This window comes from Triturus cristatus, chromosome 6 (genome assembly GCF_964204655.1).
Source record: "Triturus cristatus chromosome 6, aTriCri1.1, whole genome shotgun sequence".
Taxonomy (NCBI): Eukaryota; Metazoa; Chordata; class Amphibia; order Caudata; family Salamandridae; genus Triturus; species Triturus cristatus.
In genome coordinates, this window is record NC_140589.1 from 289,524,768 (window position 1) to 289,543,054 (window position 18,287).

Consider the following 18,287-nt stretch of genomic DNA (forward strand, 5'->3'; position numbering starts at 1 on the left):
ACCCTGCAGCCACTGTGTTAGTATCAATCAAAGTGCTTAATTTGTAAAATAAATAAGTTAAACGACCCAAATCAGGAGGCCATTGCAGCTTCATTACCCTTTGCCCCTGCCAGCGCTACCAATGACAGTACCAACACAACAATTACCATCACACTCCTAGAAATGTGACAATTCAGTCCATTTAAGGCCCCCAAAGCTATAAGAATTACTTGGGCAGCACGTATTAGTAATTATTTAATGTATATTGTGTTAATAAACAACTTTTGTTGTGCTTATCTCTACATTAGCCAAACAGCGCAACCATGTGGCAGATACCATCTGGTACCCTATAAGATTAGGGGTCTTGACAATTAAGTGCTGGTGCCGAGCACCGGAAACCATCAGCTCAAATTAAGCACTGGTCAAAGATCTTCCCGGCTGTGATGCAGCTGCAGGACCTTGACCTCATAGCCCCAGTGCACCCAGGCTACTTCTCTGTCTCATCTGCACAAGTGAGGCCAGTCTTGCACTAATACATGCAAAAATCTCCTTAACAAACCCGTGCTGAGTTCTTCATGGGGCACCAGCCTGAGGAGGACCCAGCAGAGGTTAAATGAAGATATAAGTAGATTTCAATATTACAAGGAGACAGTGGTGGAGCCAAAACTAAGCAAGACTTACCCCATTGACTGTTGGCTATGCTCCTCCATGGTCCCCTATATTTAATAATTTTTTCTGATGTCATCATACATGACTTCTCATATAACATCACAAACTGATCACTTTTATCTCTCCACAATAAAAAAACTATATATACCTTGTGCGGTTGCTGCAGAGGTTAAAAAGAGGTCAATACTTTATTAACTAAATGGGAAAAACTCCTTCAGTAGGTCAGTCCTAGAACCGGTGGCAGTGACAGGTATAAACATGCAGAGAAAGCCTGGCCAATTCCCCTGACAAAGCAGCTGCTAATGAAACAAGCTACACTTTTGTACTTTTAGGCAGATTTAGTCAAGTTGGAGGCAAGAGAACACTCATGGACAGACTAATGGAAGCAAATATAAGGAAAGGCAACCATTCCGAAATCAAGTCTCCTTAAAAATAAAAATATGATAATTAGATTCATATTAGCGCTGTTGCACTTTGATGGTTTTCAATAAGGCAAATTAAATGAAGTCCTCTAAGCGCTATGCTAGTTCTGGAGGTGAATAAATAATAAGCCATAGTTTCAGAAGTGATGCAGATACCTTACAAAATGGTTTGTTGTCTGATTGGAATAGCTTGTCAGCTATTTTGGTCACAAGGCCAAGAGCTAGGAGATGGTGTCTATGAGAGAACAAAATCCTGGCACCACTTCGGAAAGGCAGAATAGAATGCTTCACAGAGCCTCAGAAAGTCTGGTTTGAGGCTTCCTTAGTCAAGATGGAGCTAAGTGCCATGAACATCTGATTCTGTGACCTGGGTAAATTTTCTCTCCTAAGTGGTCAAGTGACAGTCCTTATACACTGAATCTTATCAAGAGACTAGAATTTCTGACATAAGTTGAGGCATATCTGACATAGATTATGTGCGTCATGGAGTGTGTCCCAGACATTTTCTTATGGACAGTGAGGGGACGACAATTCAAACTACACTATTTTGGCTTTGGCTGTTATAAGATCTTGAAAAGGGCACCTGCCCCAGACTGATGCTCCACTGGAGGGGTTTGTTGATGTCTGTCTCTGAATGACTTGACACTTTCACAGTTTTGGGAAAGACAGGCACAGACGATGTCCGCGTCAAAGGCAGACATGTTGATGATTCTGCATGATTTGAGGTAAAATGGCAGCCTTCATTGTCAAAGATGGCAGCCTACAGTACCTAGGATAGTTTTGAGGCCAAAGGTAAACAAGCTGGATAGGCTTATCGTGTAGTTCCTATAAATCTATATAGGATCTGTGCATTTAGACAACATAAACTGTAGGAGTGGTGTCCAGACTGATTCCAGACACCCCCACTCATATGCTCGCCTGTATACCAGCTAGCTCACAGTGCCACTATGAACCCCTCTTACCAAGGCGAGAATAGTTTCTGGCAACTGTCGTAAATGATTACCCCATCCCCTCAGGGATCGTGGAAAGAGTATAGCACTTTTCGCTTAGTCACTCGTGCTCACTTTATTTCAGAGAGGTACATAGAATAAATGGTGGGAAAGTTTTCAATAAGCATCTATTGAAACAGCGTCATTCTAGTGTAAAATATGTGTCCTGCAACAACCATACGACAGAAACAGATGTATACTGTAATAAGCACCAACAGAGTAAATAGATGGAAGAATTCTACCATGGTGCTAAAAACAATGGATCTATATGCAGGCATATAAATACTTGACAGTAGTAATGAGTACTCCTACAATGCTAACCCTAACTAGATGTACCTAAGTATACCTAGCATGTATGTAGGTGTAGAGCCAAGAATCCACCTATTATGAAGCCAACCCCATTACCTGATGTGAGAGAACAAAGGACCCCGTCTTGGTCTCAAGATGGACAACCCGCGAGGGATGTCAGACCACTGCTAGCTGGAGTGTCTGTGTGCAGGAACCTCAGTGTCTCGTGTCTACGTTTCAGCATGGAAGTCTTTTCTCCTCTGCCTGCCCCAGCAAAGATATGGTGTTTATATACCCGAAAAGGTACCCTCAGGGGTTCTACCTTGCTGTGTCATGTCGGCCGAGGATGACGATAGTGATGAACCTTATACATAGTTATTATGCAGAAGATGGTAATCCTGCTGTGATTCTGAGAATCCTCATGCATAATAAATGAGGCTAGTTTTCGGGGAAAACCACATGACATTTATACAGCACCTAACTAGGTAAAAGGCCAGTACCAAAACCGTTATGTAGTACAATGGCAGGGAAAATGTAGGTGAAGGGTTAGATGAATAACCAGGCCTATATTGGGGTACATTACAAATCATAACACCCACTCCTCATCCAGTTGGATGATATAATACAAAAATAAAAAGGGGATGTCTTTATAATCAATCATAAAAATATTGTTCAGAATAAACATTTCTAAAAGTCCTAAAAAACTGTAAAATGTCCTTTATATATGTTAAAAAGCTCCACAAGTCCTTTAAAATATGTTCATATATAGTTTGAGCAACTGAGTCCGTCTGAAAACCATGGTGCTCAGTAAGAACGAGAAAATAAATTTTATTTAAAATTCCTATTTAGGTTGTTTTGGAAAAGAGACCGAATTCTTCCCAATGCTGTTACTGATTTTACTTCCCCAGTGGCGGTGCGTTTTACCTGGATGTTGCCTTGTAGTGCCCGGAGTTTATTGAGTTCCTGTAAAACAGCCAAACGGTTATCGATGTCAAATGGTTTTTCATCCGCCACTGTTCTTCCACAATCGAGGTCGAATACCCGCATTCTTGTCCCAAATGGGAACTCATAAGGAGTACGGCCTCCTAGAGAACTCCTTACCATGTTATTAAGTGCCCTCTGGACCCCAGATAGGTGATTGACCCAACTACAACCCAAGTCTGATACCCTTCCTCTTAAGGATTGCTTTAAGTCCCAGTTTTTCCTCTCCAAATTAGAATTTCCCTCAGGATGATACAGAGATGAGTACCGCAATGCAACACCCTAACTTCCCACGGCCTCCTTGTAAGCCTGAGAGCTAAACGCAGAATGTAATGTGCCAATTGCGTATGTCTCCATAAAGATTTGCAAATCTTTTATAGCAGTTCGGGGTCAGCCGAGCACAGAGGCTAAGCCCTTAGGAATCTAGAGCATGAATCCACTGCCACCAAGATATACTTGTAAGTCCCATCAGATTGTAAGGGGCTGCAGTGGTTCAAATAGACACAAGCAAGAGCTCTGTCTGATATCAGTAGTGGTGTTTGCACTGGACGTGCTATGGTGAAAGCCTTCATCTGCTGACAAATGTCACACTTATGGGCAAATGCTTTTGTCTGTTTTGTTAAACCTGGCTACCAATAGCGTTGTTTCAGTAGTGAAACTATTGCGGTAATCCCTGCGTGTGCTGAACCCAGACCCTCATGTGCAGCTAGAATGAAACCCAATCTGCAATCCATGTTTGGTATTACTCTATCCCCCACTCCTGGAATTTGAGCATATGAAATATTTTGTATATCTAACTTGTAGGAGTACTTGAGTGAAAGCTGTTTGGTACGGCCAAGCTATTTTTGCGTGAAGCAATGATAGCTACCATTATGTCTCCGTCGATTCTTTTGTGAGAATGAGTGATTGCAGCTACAGCAGCAGTTTGCACTGTCGCCTTGGTGGCTTCATCAGCCGGATCACCAAATTCGTAGTTTTTAGACATTTGTGTAAGTGTTTGGAAGCTATCATGTCAGCTTGTAGGGAACAAAGTATCTCTGTGTGTTCCAGTGTCCAATGATGGACTGAGAAATCGGGTCTGAATAAGTTGTAGAAAGGTTTTACTTTTTCTGCGTAATCCAAAATGTATGTTCTGCCAAAATATAGGAATCTTAATATGGATTGTAAGATTCTCAGAGTCTTTGGAGGTTGGAGCAGCGCACACATTTCTAAAAAGTTAGCTGCTAGGCTTTTCCCATCACTTGAGAACTCATATCCCAAAAATAGGACACTGAGGTGGGCAATTTTAGATTTTTTAAACTTGAATTTGTAGCCCTCATAGGCGAACCCTAAAATTATATTGTTCACTCTCACCAAATGATCCAACAGTTCATCTACATAGGACAATGCCTCCTCATCAAAAGTTTGAAGCAACTCCGTTACCTTTGCTGAAAACAACCTGGGGCTATTCCTATACCCTTGGGGCAGTCGACACAATTGACACTGTGAGTCTTGGGCTGAGAATGCAGTTAAGTATCTGCTCTCAGGTGCTATATTTTGGCAAAAGAAACCATTTGGGATATCTAGTGTTGTGTTGTATTTCTTCCGCACAATGTTATTTATCAATGCGGCACTGTGTGCATTTTGCACTGCAAATGTCTTAGACAATATAAATTATTGGGTTTCATTACTGGAAACAAAGGATTATTCATGGAAGGGGTGCAATTCTCTATTACACCTTGGTATTCGAGTTGATTAAGATCTCCTTGACTTGTTTTTTCGCATCTTGTTTTATTGGGTATTGTCTCTGTGGAGTTGGAGTTGTTTTCACTAGGATTACATGGTGAGGTTACCCAGTATCCCACCCTACATGTTTGCCATATAATGCAGGAACTAATGCTACTGCCCACTCCTGCACATATGAATATTGCAGTGATGTGGGAACGAGGTCGGAGAAAGCTGGTAAAATTACCGTTTCCCCTTTAGGGGAATCCATAATGAACTCAGGTGGTCAATCTTTCTCAGCCAAAAGGATGTTGTATCCAAAAGGCAGGTTCCCCCAAAAGAGACCATCAACCTTCCTGGGTTTGTCCCCCTCCATTTGGAGTTTTATTTCATATAACGGGTGTGGGACACTTACCCTGGTATCAGGTGTAACCACTGTGATATGTTCATTCAATGCCGCTGTCACCAGAAATTCCATCAGGTTCTGGCAAGCTATTGTAACTTCTGCTGCGCTGTCTAGTATAGTCAGAGCCCATTCCCCGTTCAGAAGTTGGGTCCTCAGTAGCCTGGGCATTTCTTACTTTAAGGCCTGCTACTTTCTTCTTTTTAAATTGAGGTTTTGATTTTGGTTTATCTTCTTTTTGATATTATGGTCCGAAGTACAATGTGTATCTCTGGGCTTTGTTCTTTCTTCTGATCTGTGTTCTGACCACCCTTCCCCCTCGGAGTTTTGGATGAAACCTGAAAGGAACGAGAGGAATGTGTATCAGTATCCAGATACCTGTCAGGTTTTTTGATGTTATCACGATTCCTAAGGTTGTACCTCCTTTCTGAGGGCTCCTGTTGAGGAGACCCACCCCTTGATTGTGATCTATTCTCTCTATTCTTTAGTTTTTATGATCCCATTTCTATTTGGAAGAATCAGGTGCTTTCTTGGTATTATTCCTTTCAGGTCCACCCATAAGTTGAGGTTTTGATGCTCTAGCTCCCAAATTATCTCTACCTAATTCGGCATATGTATCTTCGATAATTTTAGGTAATACACACCCCTGTTGGTGTATAGCCACCGCTGCTGCCTCCCCTTTTATGTTTGTCAACATAATCGTTGATACCTGGTCAACATTTCCTAACAATTTCATCCCTAGGTTTAGAGCAGGTTCTGTTCCATACTCATTCTGTATCTGTCTCAATACATCTGGTATCACTGCTATTGGGGGGATAACATGAGTTCTGGTATAGATGGCAGCAAAAACTGTACCCCAAGAGGTACAATCCTCTATCGGGGAGCTATCCTCATTGGCAAGCAAATTGCAATCATTCTGTGTTTTTCTTGGGGGCCTGTGTGTGGGAACACTGCCTGTAACTGTGTTATTTTCTCAGCTATCCAGAAGGACATTTGCTCACATTTAGTGGGCATTTTTCCCATAACTGCGTTGAGTGTTTGTGGCGTGATTTGGGTTGCAGTCCCTTGAAGATGACCTGCTGGGGTAATTTTAGTCGGTTGAAGTGTGAGTGTTCTCATGATGAACTGCGTCAAATTTCTGTGTCAACGTCTAGATGATGTGTGTAAGCAGCTAGAACTGGCCAAGTCGCTCCGTCTCTGCTGAGCGGACTGAGTCTAACTTTATCTGTTGTGGGAGTGCACCTTTAAAACTGTGTATATGCTTCTGGTAGGTGAGTAGAACTTCAATGTCCTCGTATGGACATTATTCCTCCGGAGTTTCATCCCGGGTGTAAGAATGGAAAAAGTTTGTGCGTGTATCTGCAGGTGTGAATTTGACCCATGAATAGAATATCCTCTGTCCTGAATGATTCATGGTGCCTCAATCACGAAGGTAACAGTCCCACCTAAGCTAGGGACTCCAAATTCTGCTAGTTTTAAAGTAAGGGCAGCTCTGACATTTTCTGAAATGTTTATAGCACCTTCTTGTTCCCACTCTCCTTCTGCATTTGCACGTAATGCGGCCGCAATGTCCTCTTCGACAGACATTGTTGAAGAGTTTCAAGGAAACTGAGGTAAGCTTTATGCATAATAGGGAACTATAATCCTTCAAACTTGAATAAACCTACAGTCAATACATAGGATATGCCTACTCACCTGCGGCTGATTTTTCCCTTCCCACTCCAAACGTCTCTGGGTATATGTGAGATCGGGTCTCCGAGAAAAGCATGACTGAACTACTCAGATTTGACCATTAAATAAGAACCAAACCAACAATGGTTGCACTATGTTGTGTAGTTCCTATAAATCTATATAGGATCTGCAAGTCTTGACAACATAAACTGAGGGAGTGGTGTCCAGACTGATTCCATACACCCCCACCTGATATGCTCTCCTGTATACCAGCTAGCTCACAGTGCCACTATGAACCCCTCTAACCAAGGAGAGAATAGTTTCTGGCAACTATCAAACATGACAACCTCGTCCCCTCAGGGATCACGGAAACAGTGCAGTACTTTTCGCTCAGTCACTCATACTCACTTTGTTTCAGAGAGTTACAAAGAATAAGTTGTGGGGACGTTTTCAATAAGCGTTTATTGCACCAGCATCATTCTAGTATAAAATATGTGTGCTGCAACAATCAAGAGACAGAAACAGATGTATACTGTAATAAGCACCAACAGAGTAAATAGATGGTAGAATTCTACCATGGTGCTAAAAACAATGAATCTATATGCAGGCATATAAATACGTGACAGAAATAATGTGTACTCCTACGATGCTAACCCTAACTAGATGTACCTAAATGTACCTACATGTATGTTGGTGTATAGCCAAGAATCTCCGTAGGATAAAGCCAACCCTACCCCATTACCTGATGTGAGAGAATGAAGGAGCCCGTCATGGTCTCGAGATGGACACCCCACGAGCTGGAGTGTCTGCGTGCAGGAACCTCAGCATTTCGGCTCAGCGTGTCAGCATGGAAGTCTTTTCTCCTCTGCCTGCCACAGCAAAGATATGGGGGCATATGCATCAACAATGCCATTTGCGATTCCTTATTAGCGAAAAATAAGGAATCGCTAATAAGGAATAGCAAAAGGCTATGCATGTAGGAATCACTATTCAAATAGCGATTCCTTAATATTCCTTATTACCGATTCGGTAATACCGAATCGGTAATAAGGAATACCTACCCATGCATTCCTATGGGCTTGGAGGCCCATAGGAATGAATGTAAAGCCAGTCTGTATTAGCGATTCGGTATTACTGAATCGCTAATAGCGGGAGCACTTTCAAGGGTGCCAGGGTGTCAAAAGGACACCCTGTTGCACCCCTGAAAATGATATGTGCACATATGTTGCACACACACATGCTCTAAGGGCATGTGTGTGCGCAACATGAAACTTTGAAAAATGCACAAAAGTGCATTTTTCAAAGTTTTTGCAAATTACCATGCAGTTCATCTTCATGGTAATTTGCTCCCCCTATTAGCGAAATCGCTAATTTTTTAACTTTGATGCATTGCATTTAAGGAATCTCACTTTGGGATTCCTTAAATGCAATCGCTATTTAAGGAATCGGTATTTAAGGAATCCCTATTTAAAGAATCGCTATTTAAGGATTCCTTAAATAGCGATTTCTGCTTTTGGGTTGATGCATTGGGATTGGGTATTTTTTCCTTAATACCGGGAGCTATTACCGAATCGGTATTTTACCGACTGGATTTTGGGTTGATGCATAAGGCTGTTGGTGTTTATATACCCAAAAGGTACTCTCAGGGGTTCTACCTTGCTGTGTCATGTCGGCCGAGGATGACGATAGTGATGAACCATTTACATAGTTATTATGCAGAAGATGGCAATCCTGCTGTGATTCTGAGAATCCTCATGCATAACAAATGAGGCTAGTTTTCGGGGAAAACCACATGACATTTATGCAGCACCTAACTAGGCAAAACATCAGTACCAAAACAGTTATGTAGTACAATGGCAGGGAAAATGTAGGTGAAAGGTTAAGTGACTACCAAGGCCTATATTGGGGTACATTACGAATCATAACAGGCTAACAAAAATGGAAACTATAGCTAGTATGGAACCTGTCCTGTATGTGTTTCGGAACCTAAAACTAAAAGAATAAAGACTAAAAGAAAGTGATTAAAATAAAGAAATTATGGAGGGTTACAGTCATACAATTTATGACATTCCTTGAATACGTTCTAAGCTAAATAGTCACTAAGGGCCATATGTAGGTAAAAATGAATTTGGGATTCTTAAATTGCGATTTTCCGTGAATCACATTTTGAGAATCGCAAATTCCGATGTAGGTAATTTTTCGCAAAAAATCGCAGAATTATTTTGCGATTATCAAAATTGCGATTCCTTAATTGGGAGAACGCAATTAAGGAATCGCAAATCTGGGAATCTGCAATTCAGGTGCAGAATGATGACATCACATCCAGGAAGTGTGACTGCCCATGCTGCACCTGATTGCCAGCAGCTCAGTGAGAGCCAGAAGCTGAGTGAGAGCCGGTGTGGAGAGTTAGAGAGTTGTGCTCAGCTACTGAAAGCAAGACAGATGGAGTCCCAGGGGCCAGAGAAGCAGCAGGAAGAACCACCAAGAAAGAGGAAACAAAAATTCAGCGAAAGAGAGCTGGAGGTCCTCACTCAGGAAATAATCAGCAGCCATGACCTCCTGTAAAAGTTCCCTACGTGTGCCAGAGGCACGAAAAAGAAAAATATGGATTGACATCCAGGAAATAGTTAATTCCATTGGCATGACACACCGCTCAGTCGAAGACCTCAGAAAAAGGTGGTACGACATGCGGCAAAGGTCAAAGGAGAGGGTGGCTACAAGATTGGCCGAGGCCAAAAGGACCGGCGGTGGTCCATCTACAGCACCAGACCCAATGCCCCTGGAGGAGCTGGTGGAGGGTACACTTCAGCCTGAGAGTGTGAGTGGCGTGGCTGACCTGGACAGCTCCGAACACACAGACACCAGACAAGGTAAGATGCATGCCAAAACCCCTTGATACATACCCAACCCTCTCACACACCTCGAAAGGCAACCTGATTGCAACTCCAGTACATGTCCCCCAGCACACCCAGAAATGCATTATGGGAGATGTAGTCACATGCACTGATAACTGGGCCAGTGAGACACAGCCAGGTGGAATAGGGAAACAGACAGATAGTACCCATGTTAATTTTATTTTGTAATCTGTAATGCATTACAAATGCGAGACAGGACACAGAATTAATGTGTGTCTATAAATTCACAGCAGCACCACCAACACAGGAAATCGTGCCTGAAAGGGAGGAAACAGCAGAAATGGAGGACGAGGCAGGGCAGGAGGAGCAGGGCGAAGCAAGAACATCAGACTCTGCACCATGCAGGCGGCGCAACATAGTGTCACCACTGCTGGAGGTACAGGCACCAGACACAGCAGGAGAGCCACAGCCAGTGCACAGGCAGCATGCAGGACAGCAGCCAACACAGTCCCCTGAACACTCCAGAGAAGGGAGAGGGTTGATACGCAGGGCACGCCTGTCCACCAGCACTGCTCCTGCTGAAGAGGACACGGTGTTCTCGGGCCTTGAGGGCAGCATGCTGAAACAACAGCGCCTGCAAGTGAAGGGGATAAGGTCAATACAGCGGCAACTGGCTGCACACAATCATAACATGACCGAGTTGCGGGCTGGTGTAATGGCCATGACTGGTGCCTTGGAGGGACTGTGCAGGGAGATCAGGAGGGACAGGGCAGCCCGGCGCAGGGAGAGATATCGCCTTCACACACGGCTGGACTTGTACACTAGAGCAGTCAACCGCCAGTCAACCGCCACATCCCTGCTGGCCAGAAAATGTGTCAGTATGCAGCGCGAGATGGCCCACTGCTGCCAGGACGTGGGCAGTGTCCTGGTGCAGGTAACACATGCGGTGGACCAGATGCGTGCAGCTGCCACAGGTGGCATAGGCCCACTTAGTGCAATGGATACGGACGAACAGTCCAGCAGGAGCAGCATCACTCCCCCAATTCCACCGAACAGACGCCGAGTGCACGCCAGGGGAGAGTGGATGCTGACTCCAGGAAGGGCAGTGGTCAGACAGAGCGAGGGGCAACAGGGCTTGCAAGTAGGAGGTGAAGGGACACCAGGGACTAATGGCCATGTGTGAAGCAACACATTCCATATCGACTCAGTGGCTGATGGCAATTCTTGCACTGTGGCACAAACATTTGCAAGCACTAACATTAAAGTCACGCTGTGTGATAGATGTATTCCTGCAACTAAGGAAATAAACATCACTGTTAAACACCATTCACATTCAGTCAGTCGCATTGTGTCCTTATTACTCACTTAGAAGTAGTTCTGTGTGATCTCATCTCGTCTCATGCACCCAGCAGCCGCACCGGCCCCACCTGCTGGTCCGCGATGTGGAGCTGGTCCCTCCTCATCTGATGATTCAGAGTCTGTCAGATCCACTGGGGTGCCTTTCTTGGTGGCAATGTTGTGTAGCATTGCACAGGCAACCACAATTTTGCAACATGTCTCAGGGCTGTACTGTAGCGCACCTCCACTCTTATGGAGGCATCGGAAATGGCTCTTTAGGATTCCGAAGGTCCTCTCAATGGCACAGCGTGTAGCTCTGTGTGCGCTGTTGTACCTCCTATCACCTGCAGTTGCTGGATTCAGGTACGGTGTGAGGATGTAGTCGTGTACAGCATGCGCACTGTCACCTGCAGGTTATAAGTATATTCATTTTCAATACTGTCCTGCCACTTCATAACTCTACTGGTTCTGTGTCTGTATGGCATGCATTTACCTAGCAGGTAGCCCTCTCAGAATTCGCCATTTGTGAGTCTGCGATGGGTTATTTGGACACAATATCAGTGATTATATGTTGGGCATTGCACACTACCTGGATGTTCAGGGAATGATATGACTTTCTGTTACTGAACACATACTCATTCTGTGATGGGGGTAAGATTGCGACATGGGTCCCATCTACGCAGCCAATGACGTGGGGGAATTGGGCAATTTGGTAGAATTCCTACTTGGTCTGATCAAGTGCCTGTTGTGTGCTTGGAAATTGTATGTGGTGATGCAGCCTCTGTACCATTGCATCAAGGAAAGCATGGAAGAAGCGCGAAAGTGCACTTTGAGAGACACCTCCTGCTGTGGCAATCACCCCCTGAAAACTCCCTGATGCCAGGAGGTGCATTGAGCACAGGACCTGAACATGGGTGGGAATGGTGTGTGGCCTGCGTGTGGGGTGTTCAAGTATGGGTGTCAGCTCCTCCATTAAATCCAGGATGCTGTCTGGGTGCAGCCTGTAGTTCACATGGATCTCCTCCTCGGTCAGTTGGAAGAGGGTGATGCGTGCTCTGTAGATCCTTTCCTGGCGTCTCCTACTCTGTGTGGCATCTCTGATTCGCAGCCTCCTGGTTATCACGTACAGGCCAGGCATGGTGGGAAGTCCCAGTGGCATTGTGGGCCTGTTTAAATAGGTTGCACATGGTTACCACCTGCTCAGAGTTGGTGGTAATTGAGAAGTGCAAATTTGCGATTTTCGTGGAATCGATAATTGCGAATTTTTCCAACATCTAATTTTGAGAATTCGCAATGTGCGAGATCGGTAATAGCGAATTTCGCAGTTGCTGTGATGCAAACTGCGATTACGCAAAATAATTAGCAGAATCTGTGTTACGCAAAAATGGTAATCGCTAAATTAGCGATTCTCATTTTTGGGCAGCGGAAACCTTTCCTATAAGGAACGGTCTGTTTTGTGATCGAAAACACCCTGTTTTTTGTGATTCGCAGTGTTTGCGATCGCAGAAGAGCTTCCTACATATGGCCCTAAATAATAACTAATTGTATTTTTGATTGAACTTCCTTATCAGACATAGCCATTATACATTATGGGGCATATTTACCAAGCTGTTGTGTCGCCCTTGTGCCACACAATGGGGTGCAAGGGAGATGCAACTACTAAGTAAGATGTATCAAGCCATGCAAGGCCACCTAGCGTGGCTTAATAAATCTAGAGTAATGCAATGCAGCGCAAATCACTGTGTTGTGTTACTCTGCCCCAGGGAGGCTTTCCATGGGTGAAGCGTGGATGTTCTCATGCATCCACCCATGGATTCCGATGCATTCCCAGATTTACAATTACTGGTAGACCTGGGAATGCTTCAAAATGCTATACCTCCACAGGTGTAAAATGGAGAAATATAATTGTTCCTCCTCGTTACTTCCTCTTTTTTGCAGCCCACATAGAAAGAAGAAAATTCCTCAGAGAATTGTTTTTGTTCAGGAAGGTTTCACTTCCTGCACAAAAACAATCGTGGTTACAACACGGGCACCCTTGCACCATGGTGCAAGGGTGCCTGCATCGGTGCTAGGCAGCACATTGTGCGACAGTGCAGAGAAAAGGCAGGAATGCCCCGTATAATGTTAAATACAATGCATTCCTGCCCTTTTCCTATCATGCAGCGCAACAAGGTGGCATATTGCACTTCATGATTTTTTGATACATTTTTCCTTTACAGAATAAAAGCACATGTCAGAACCATGCATTTGATGAGATAGCAATTTATCATTTGTTACATGTTCAATAATGCATGTCTTCAACCTTAAATGAAAAAAACGTCTCTGTGCTGGAAGTCATGATCCTTACAACACTGTAAAGACGTCATGCGGATATAGTGATACAAGAAAGCAACACCATGTGCAGATGGATGCTGGTATTTATTTAATGATTTTAGTCTGACCGTGCTTCTTCAAAAGACAATTTACTAGATCAGAAGCATCAATATTTTTCAAGAAGGAAATATCGCACTTTGTAAATAGGTCTAATCGGCAGGACGCATGCCAAAAACACATAGGGGCAGATTTAAAAGCCCCTTGTGACATTTTTACGACACCGTTGCGTCAGTTCCTAGACGCAGCGGCGTTGTAAACCATGCACCACTATGCGACAGATTTACAACGTGACGCATCTAGTGAGATGTGTCACGTTGTAAAGCCCTGCGCCACATTATACCTGCGTCAGGTATAATGTATGCAGGGTGTGTGTTCCTTTGCAAGGAAGCCCCGTAAAAGTGACGCAGTGAAATCTACAAGATTTCACTGAGTCACTTTTACGTCCCCTTACGCCTGCTTGTAGCAGGCGTAAGGGGTTACGCAGCACAGTCAGTATAGGCTGGCCCTGAGCAGTGCTGGAGTTGCGTCATGCTTGCGACATGACTCCAACACTTTATTTATTTATTTGAACTTGTAAGGCGCAACAGCTACCCAAAAAGGGTTTCCCGGCGCCGAGATACAGCAAGAAACATGTCAGGGACGAGTGCTAGCTAATCTAGTTATTGCTCGAATAACCAGGTCTTAACATTTCTTCGAAACCTGTCATAGTTTTCCTCTTTTCGAATGAAAGGAGGGAGTGCGTTCCAGAGGGATGGACCAAGGTAGGCAAACGATCTGCCTCCCATCCTTGCCAATTTAAATCTCGGGATACAAAAATTGGAGAGTGATTGTGAGCGAAGACTACGCTTGGGGATGTACGGCTGGGCCAAAGATAAAAGATAATTTGGTGCCGTACCAGCCTTGATTCTGAACATATAGGTCAGAGCTTTAAAGCGTATTCTGCTTTCCACCTTGAGCCAGTGGAGTTCCCTGCGGTGACTTGAAACACCGGAATTTTTCGGGATTTTACAAAGTAGTCGGACTGCGGCGTTCTGAACAAGTTGCAGTTGACTGATTACCGCTTTATTTGACCCGAGATACAGAATATTACCGTAGTCAAGCCGCGATGTAATGAGAGCATTGACTACAGTCTTCTGAGTGGAAGGGGGCAGCATCCATATAATTTTCCTCAACCATTTGATAATGGTGAGGCAAAGACCAACAACTTTGTTGGCCTGTTTGCTCATGGAAAGGGTACTGTCCAAAATGAAACCAAGGTTGCGAACTTGCGTCACTGGGGTAGGAAAAGTGGCCAACTGGTCAGGCCAGTGAGAGGGATTCCAAAGTTCTTGCCGTTTTCCTAAAAGAAGAACCTCTGTCTTGTCTCCATTAAGTTTTAAATGGTTTCTAGTCATCCAATTCAGGATGTTCTGTAAACCAAGTTTGAGGGGAGAAGAAGAAGACAGACTAGGTTCGGATAGGGAGAAAATAATTTGGGAGTCATCGGTGTAGGTCATAAGGGAGAGTCTGGATTTTTCAGCTAAGTCTGCTAGGGGTCTGAGATAAATATTAAAAAATAGTGGGCTCAGTATGGATCCCTGAGGCACGCCGTGGGGGGCTTTGAAAAAGTCAGAGCAAGCTGTGGAAGATGTTATTTGAAAGGTCCTGTCTCCCAGAAAGGAACGAATCCAATCAAGCGCTTTACCTCGGACACCATTCCGAAACAGTGCCTTGATGAGGATTTCATGGGATATGGTGTCAAAGGCCGCGCTCAGGTCAAGGAGCATGAGCGCGACCGTCTGACTTTTATCAAGCAGGTTACGAATGTGTTCTGTGACTCCAAGAAGAGTGGTTTCAGTCGAGAAACCAACGCGGAAACCAGATTGTGAGGGGTGCAAAAGTGAGTTATTGTCGACAAAGGTGGTTAAAGTCGTGTGGACCTGTCTCTCCAGGCACTTAGAAAAGGCAGGGAGCAAGGAAATGGGTCTGTAGTTTGCCAAACAGTCCGGGTCAGCTGTAGGCTTTTTTAATAATGGCGTAACCATTGCGTGTTTCCAAAGAGTAGGGACTGAAGAGAGTTCAAATGACGCATTAAGCGTATCAACAATGACCCCCAAGGACTGGTCATCAAGTTGTTTAATGATTTTAATCGGGATGGGATCCTTGGGAGAACCAGACTTAGTGTTTTTAAGTATGATTTTCATTGTATCTACCGTAATGAGGGGCCAGACTTCCAAGGTATTTTCGCCCAAGGAGACAAATTCCAAGTCGGTAGAAGAGGGTGATACGGAATTGTTAGTGTTTATGTCCCTGATAATTTTCTCAATTTTCTCAGAGAAGAAGCAACCAAGGTCTTGGCATTGTTGCGAGTTCAGTGGGGGAGCCAAAGCTGTGGTGTGGGCTCCGGCTAAGTCCTTGACTATATTAAACAATGTCTTCGACTTGTTTGTAGCTTCCATAATAAAATGAGAGACAAAAGAAGCACGTGTTTTTACACAGGCAGTGTGATATAAGTTCCTAGCCTTGTGATAGATGCGTCACTTATACGCTGACAGATGAGTCACGCATCTGTCTCTGCTTGCGCCACGGTGCGCTGCATTGTAAATGCGGTGCATCCATGGGGGCGCAAGGGGTTCCTAACGTCACGCAACATAACTGGCGCATACCTGTTGATCTGCAGGGATACACCAGTTATTGTAAATCTGCCCCAAAATCTCTTATTTTGTCACTCAGACACTGTGGCATATATCATGCTTCTCTCTAATTGACACCAGTGTGGTTATATTGGCAGGTTTTGATTTATTTTCTCCATTTAATCACAATTTAACAAATTGAGCTCCAAGAAAAAAAAATATATTTTTCATCCTTATTAATGTACTCTTCTTTGAAGCGTAGTTGAATAAGTCCATCCTCATGTTGTATGTGTTAATGGGATAAATAAACCATTAGCAGTGACTCTAGACGTGTTTATTAATAGGCAACCTCCAAAGACACATTACTGATTACGCTAATTACATGCTTGTGTTACACCTGTTGTTCCAGTTCCGATGTTCCCTGGAAAATACATCATGCACCACTGGAAAGAGCAAGAAACAAGAAGCACAAAAAATTAACCAAACCATTTGTGAAAGTGTTCCAAAATAGGTAACGAAGATGAGACGATTTGAAAAATGTTAAGAAGAGTATAATGCATTATAAAAGTTGCAACCCAACCTCTTTTTTTGCCTCCTTTGGCAGTTTAGAAAATTCCATTTATAAGCTATTTGATTAAAAAAAACAGCATATTTGTTTCCAGTTGCAAGACGGTAGACAAAGGGGTGCAGCGATCTATAGGGCATCAGGGGCAGTAGCACTGGTGTCCAGTGGTGTGAGGTACTCTCTTGACCTCAATTATGGCTGTTTTTTTACTATTAATCAGTGAGAAGAAAGAACCATTTTCATTGCTTGGATCTGGACACCCAGCACCTGTGCTGCACCACCGTACAATCATGAAATATTCCAACACCTCATGGTCAGGAATGCGAGTCCAAACCTCCTAGGTTCCATCATACCTTTTCCAAGTAGATTATAAAATATAAAGTTATGCATGTTTTGCAATCCCAGAGCCATGTCTAGGGCCAAACTGGCCGTAGCGGGCACCGGGCAATCCCCCGGTGCGCCGCACGGGTGGGGGCCGGTTTTGTTACAGGGCAAAATCGGCCCTGTAACAAAATCGGCGGAAAACCGGCCCTGGCAAAGAGCTCGGCGGCACCCCCAAGCCCCGGGGGGGGCGGCCGAGCACTTTGCCAGGGCCGATTTTGGTTCCCAATCCTGCGCTGGCCATGTCTCAGGTTTAGAGACCTTGCAGTGTTAGGCAATAGAGCAAAATTACTCTATTCCCATAAATTAGGGCATAAACTGCTATTACTTATAATGTTTTAAATCAACAAAAATATCATCAGGTCCACCTACAGGTGCTATGAGATAATGGCATGGTAGTAAGAAGGTGCCACTTGTGACCAAGGAAACGACACATTTAAAATAAAATGAGCAATACATTTTAACACAAGAGCATGGATTATCAATAAAATACGGCAATGATATATTGTATATATTTGCTAATTCACCAAAATATCTCCTAGCGTCGAATTGAATCATAATTCTGATCTAATCTGCACATACATTTTGCAAAACTCTCCTGGCCTTTAAACTAGCGAAAGGTTATTTGCAGTAATTTTAGAAAAACTAATAAATTCCTTGAAAATTTGGGAGTGCTTTCAGGAGGTCACAATGCCGGATCGACATGCTACACAACATTGGGCATTTACAGTACTGTACATTTTCTGCCTCTCTCAGGTATTTTCTCAACTCACTTGAAATGTTACTTACAATAAATCAACTTCCCCAACTGTTAAGAACTAATTTCCTATACCTCTCTTCAACTTTGTGATGATGTGAAAAGTTAGAAACAGTCGCTATTAAAAAGGATTGCCACTTTTATTGTATTCCTTTTCATATGGAATCTGAATATTTTCTCATTTCATTTGCTTGACTTTCATTGGATAAATTCCTGTGAATAGTTTAGTTGTTTCTCTATAACTATGCACTTTCTATATGGTGTATATCAGAAAGTAAGGTGGAACAGCAAAGAGTCAGA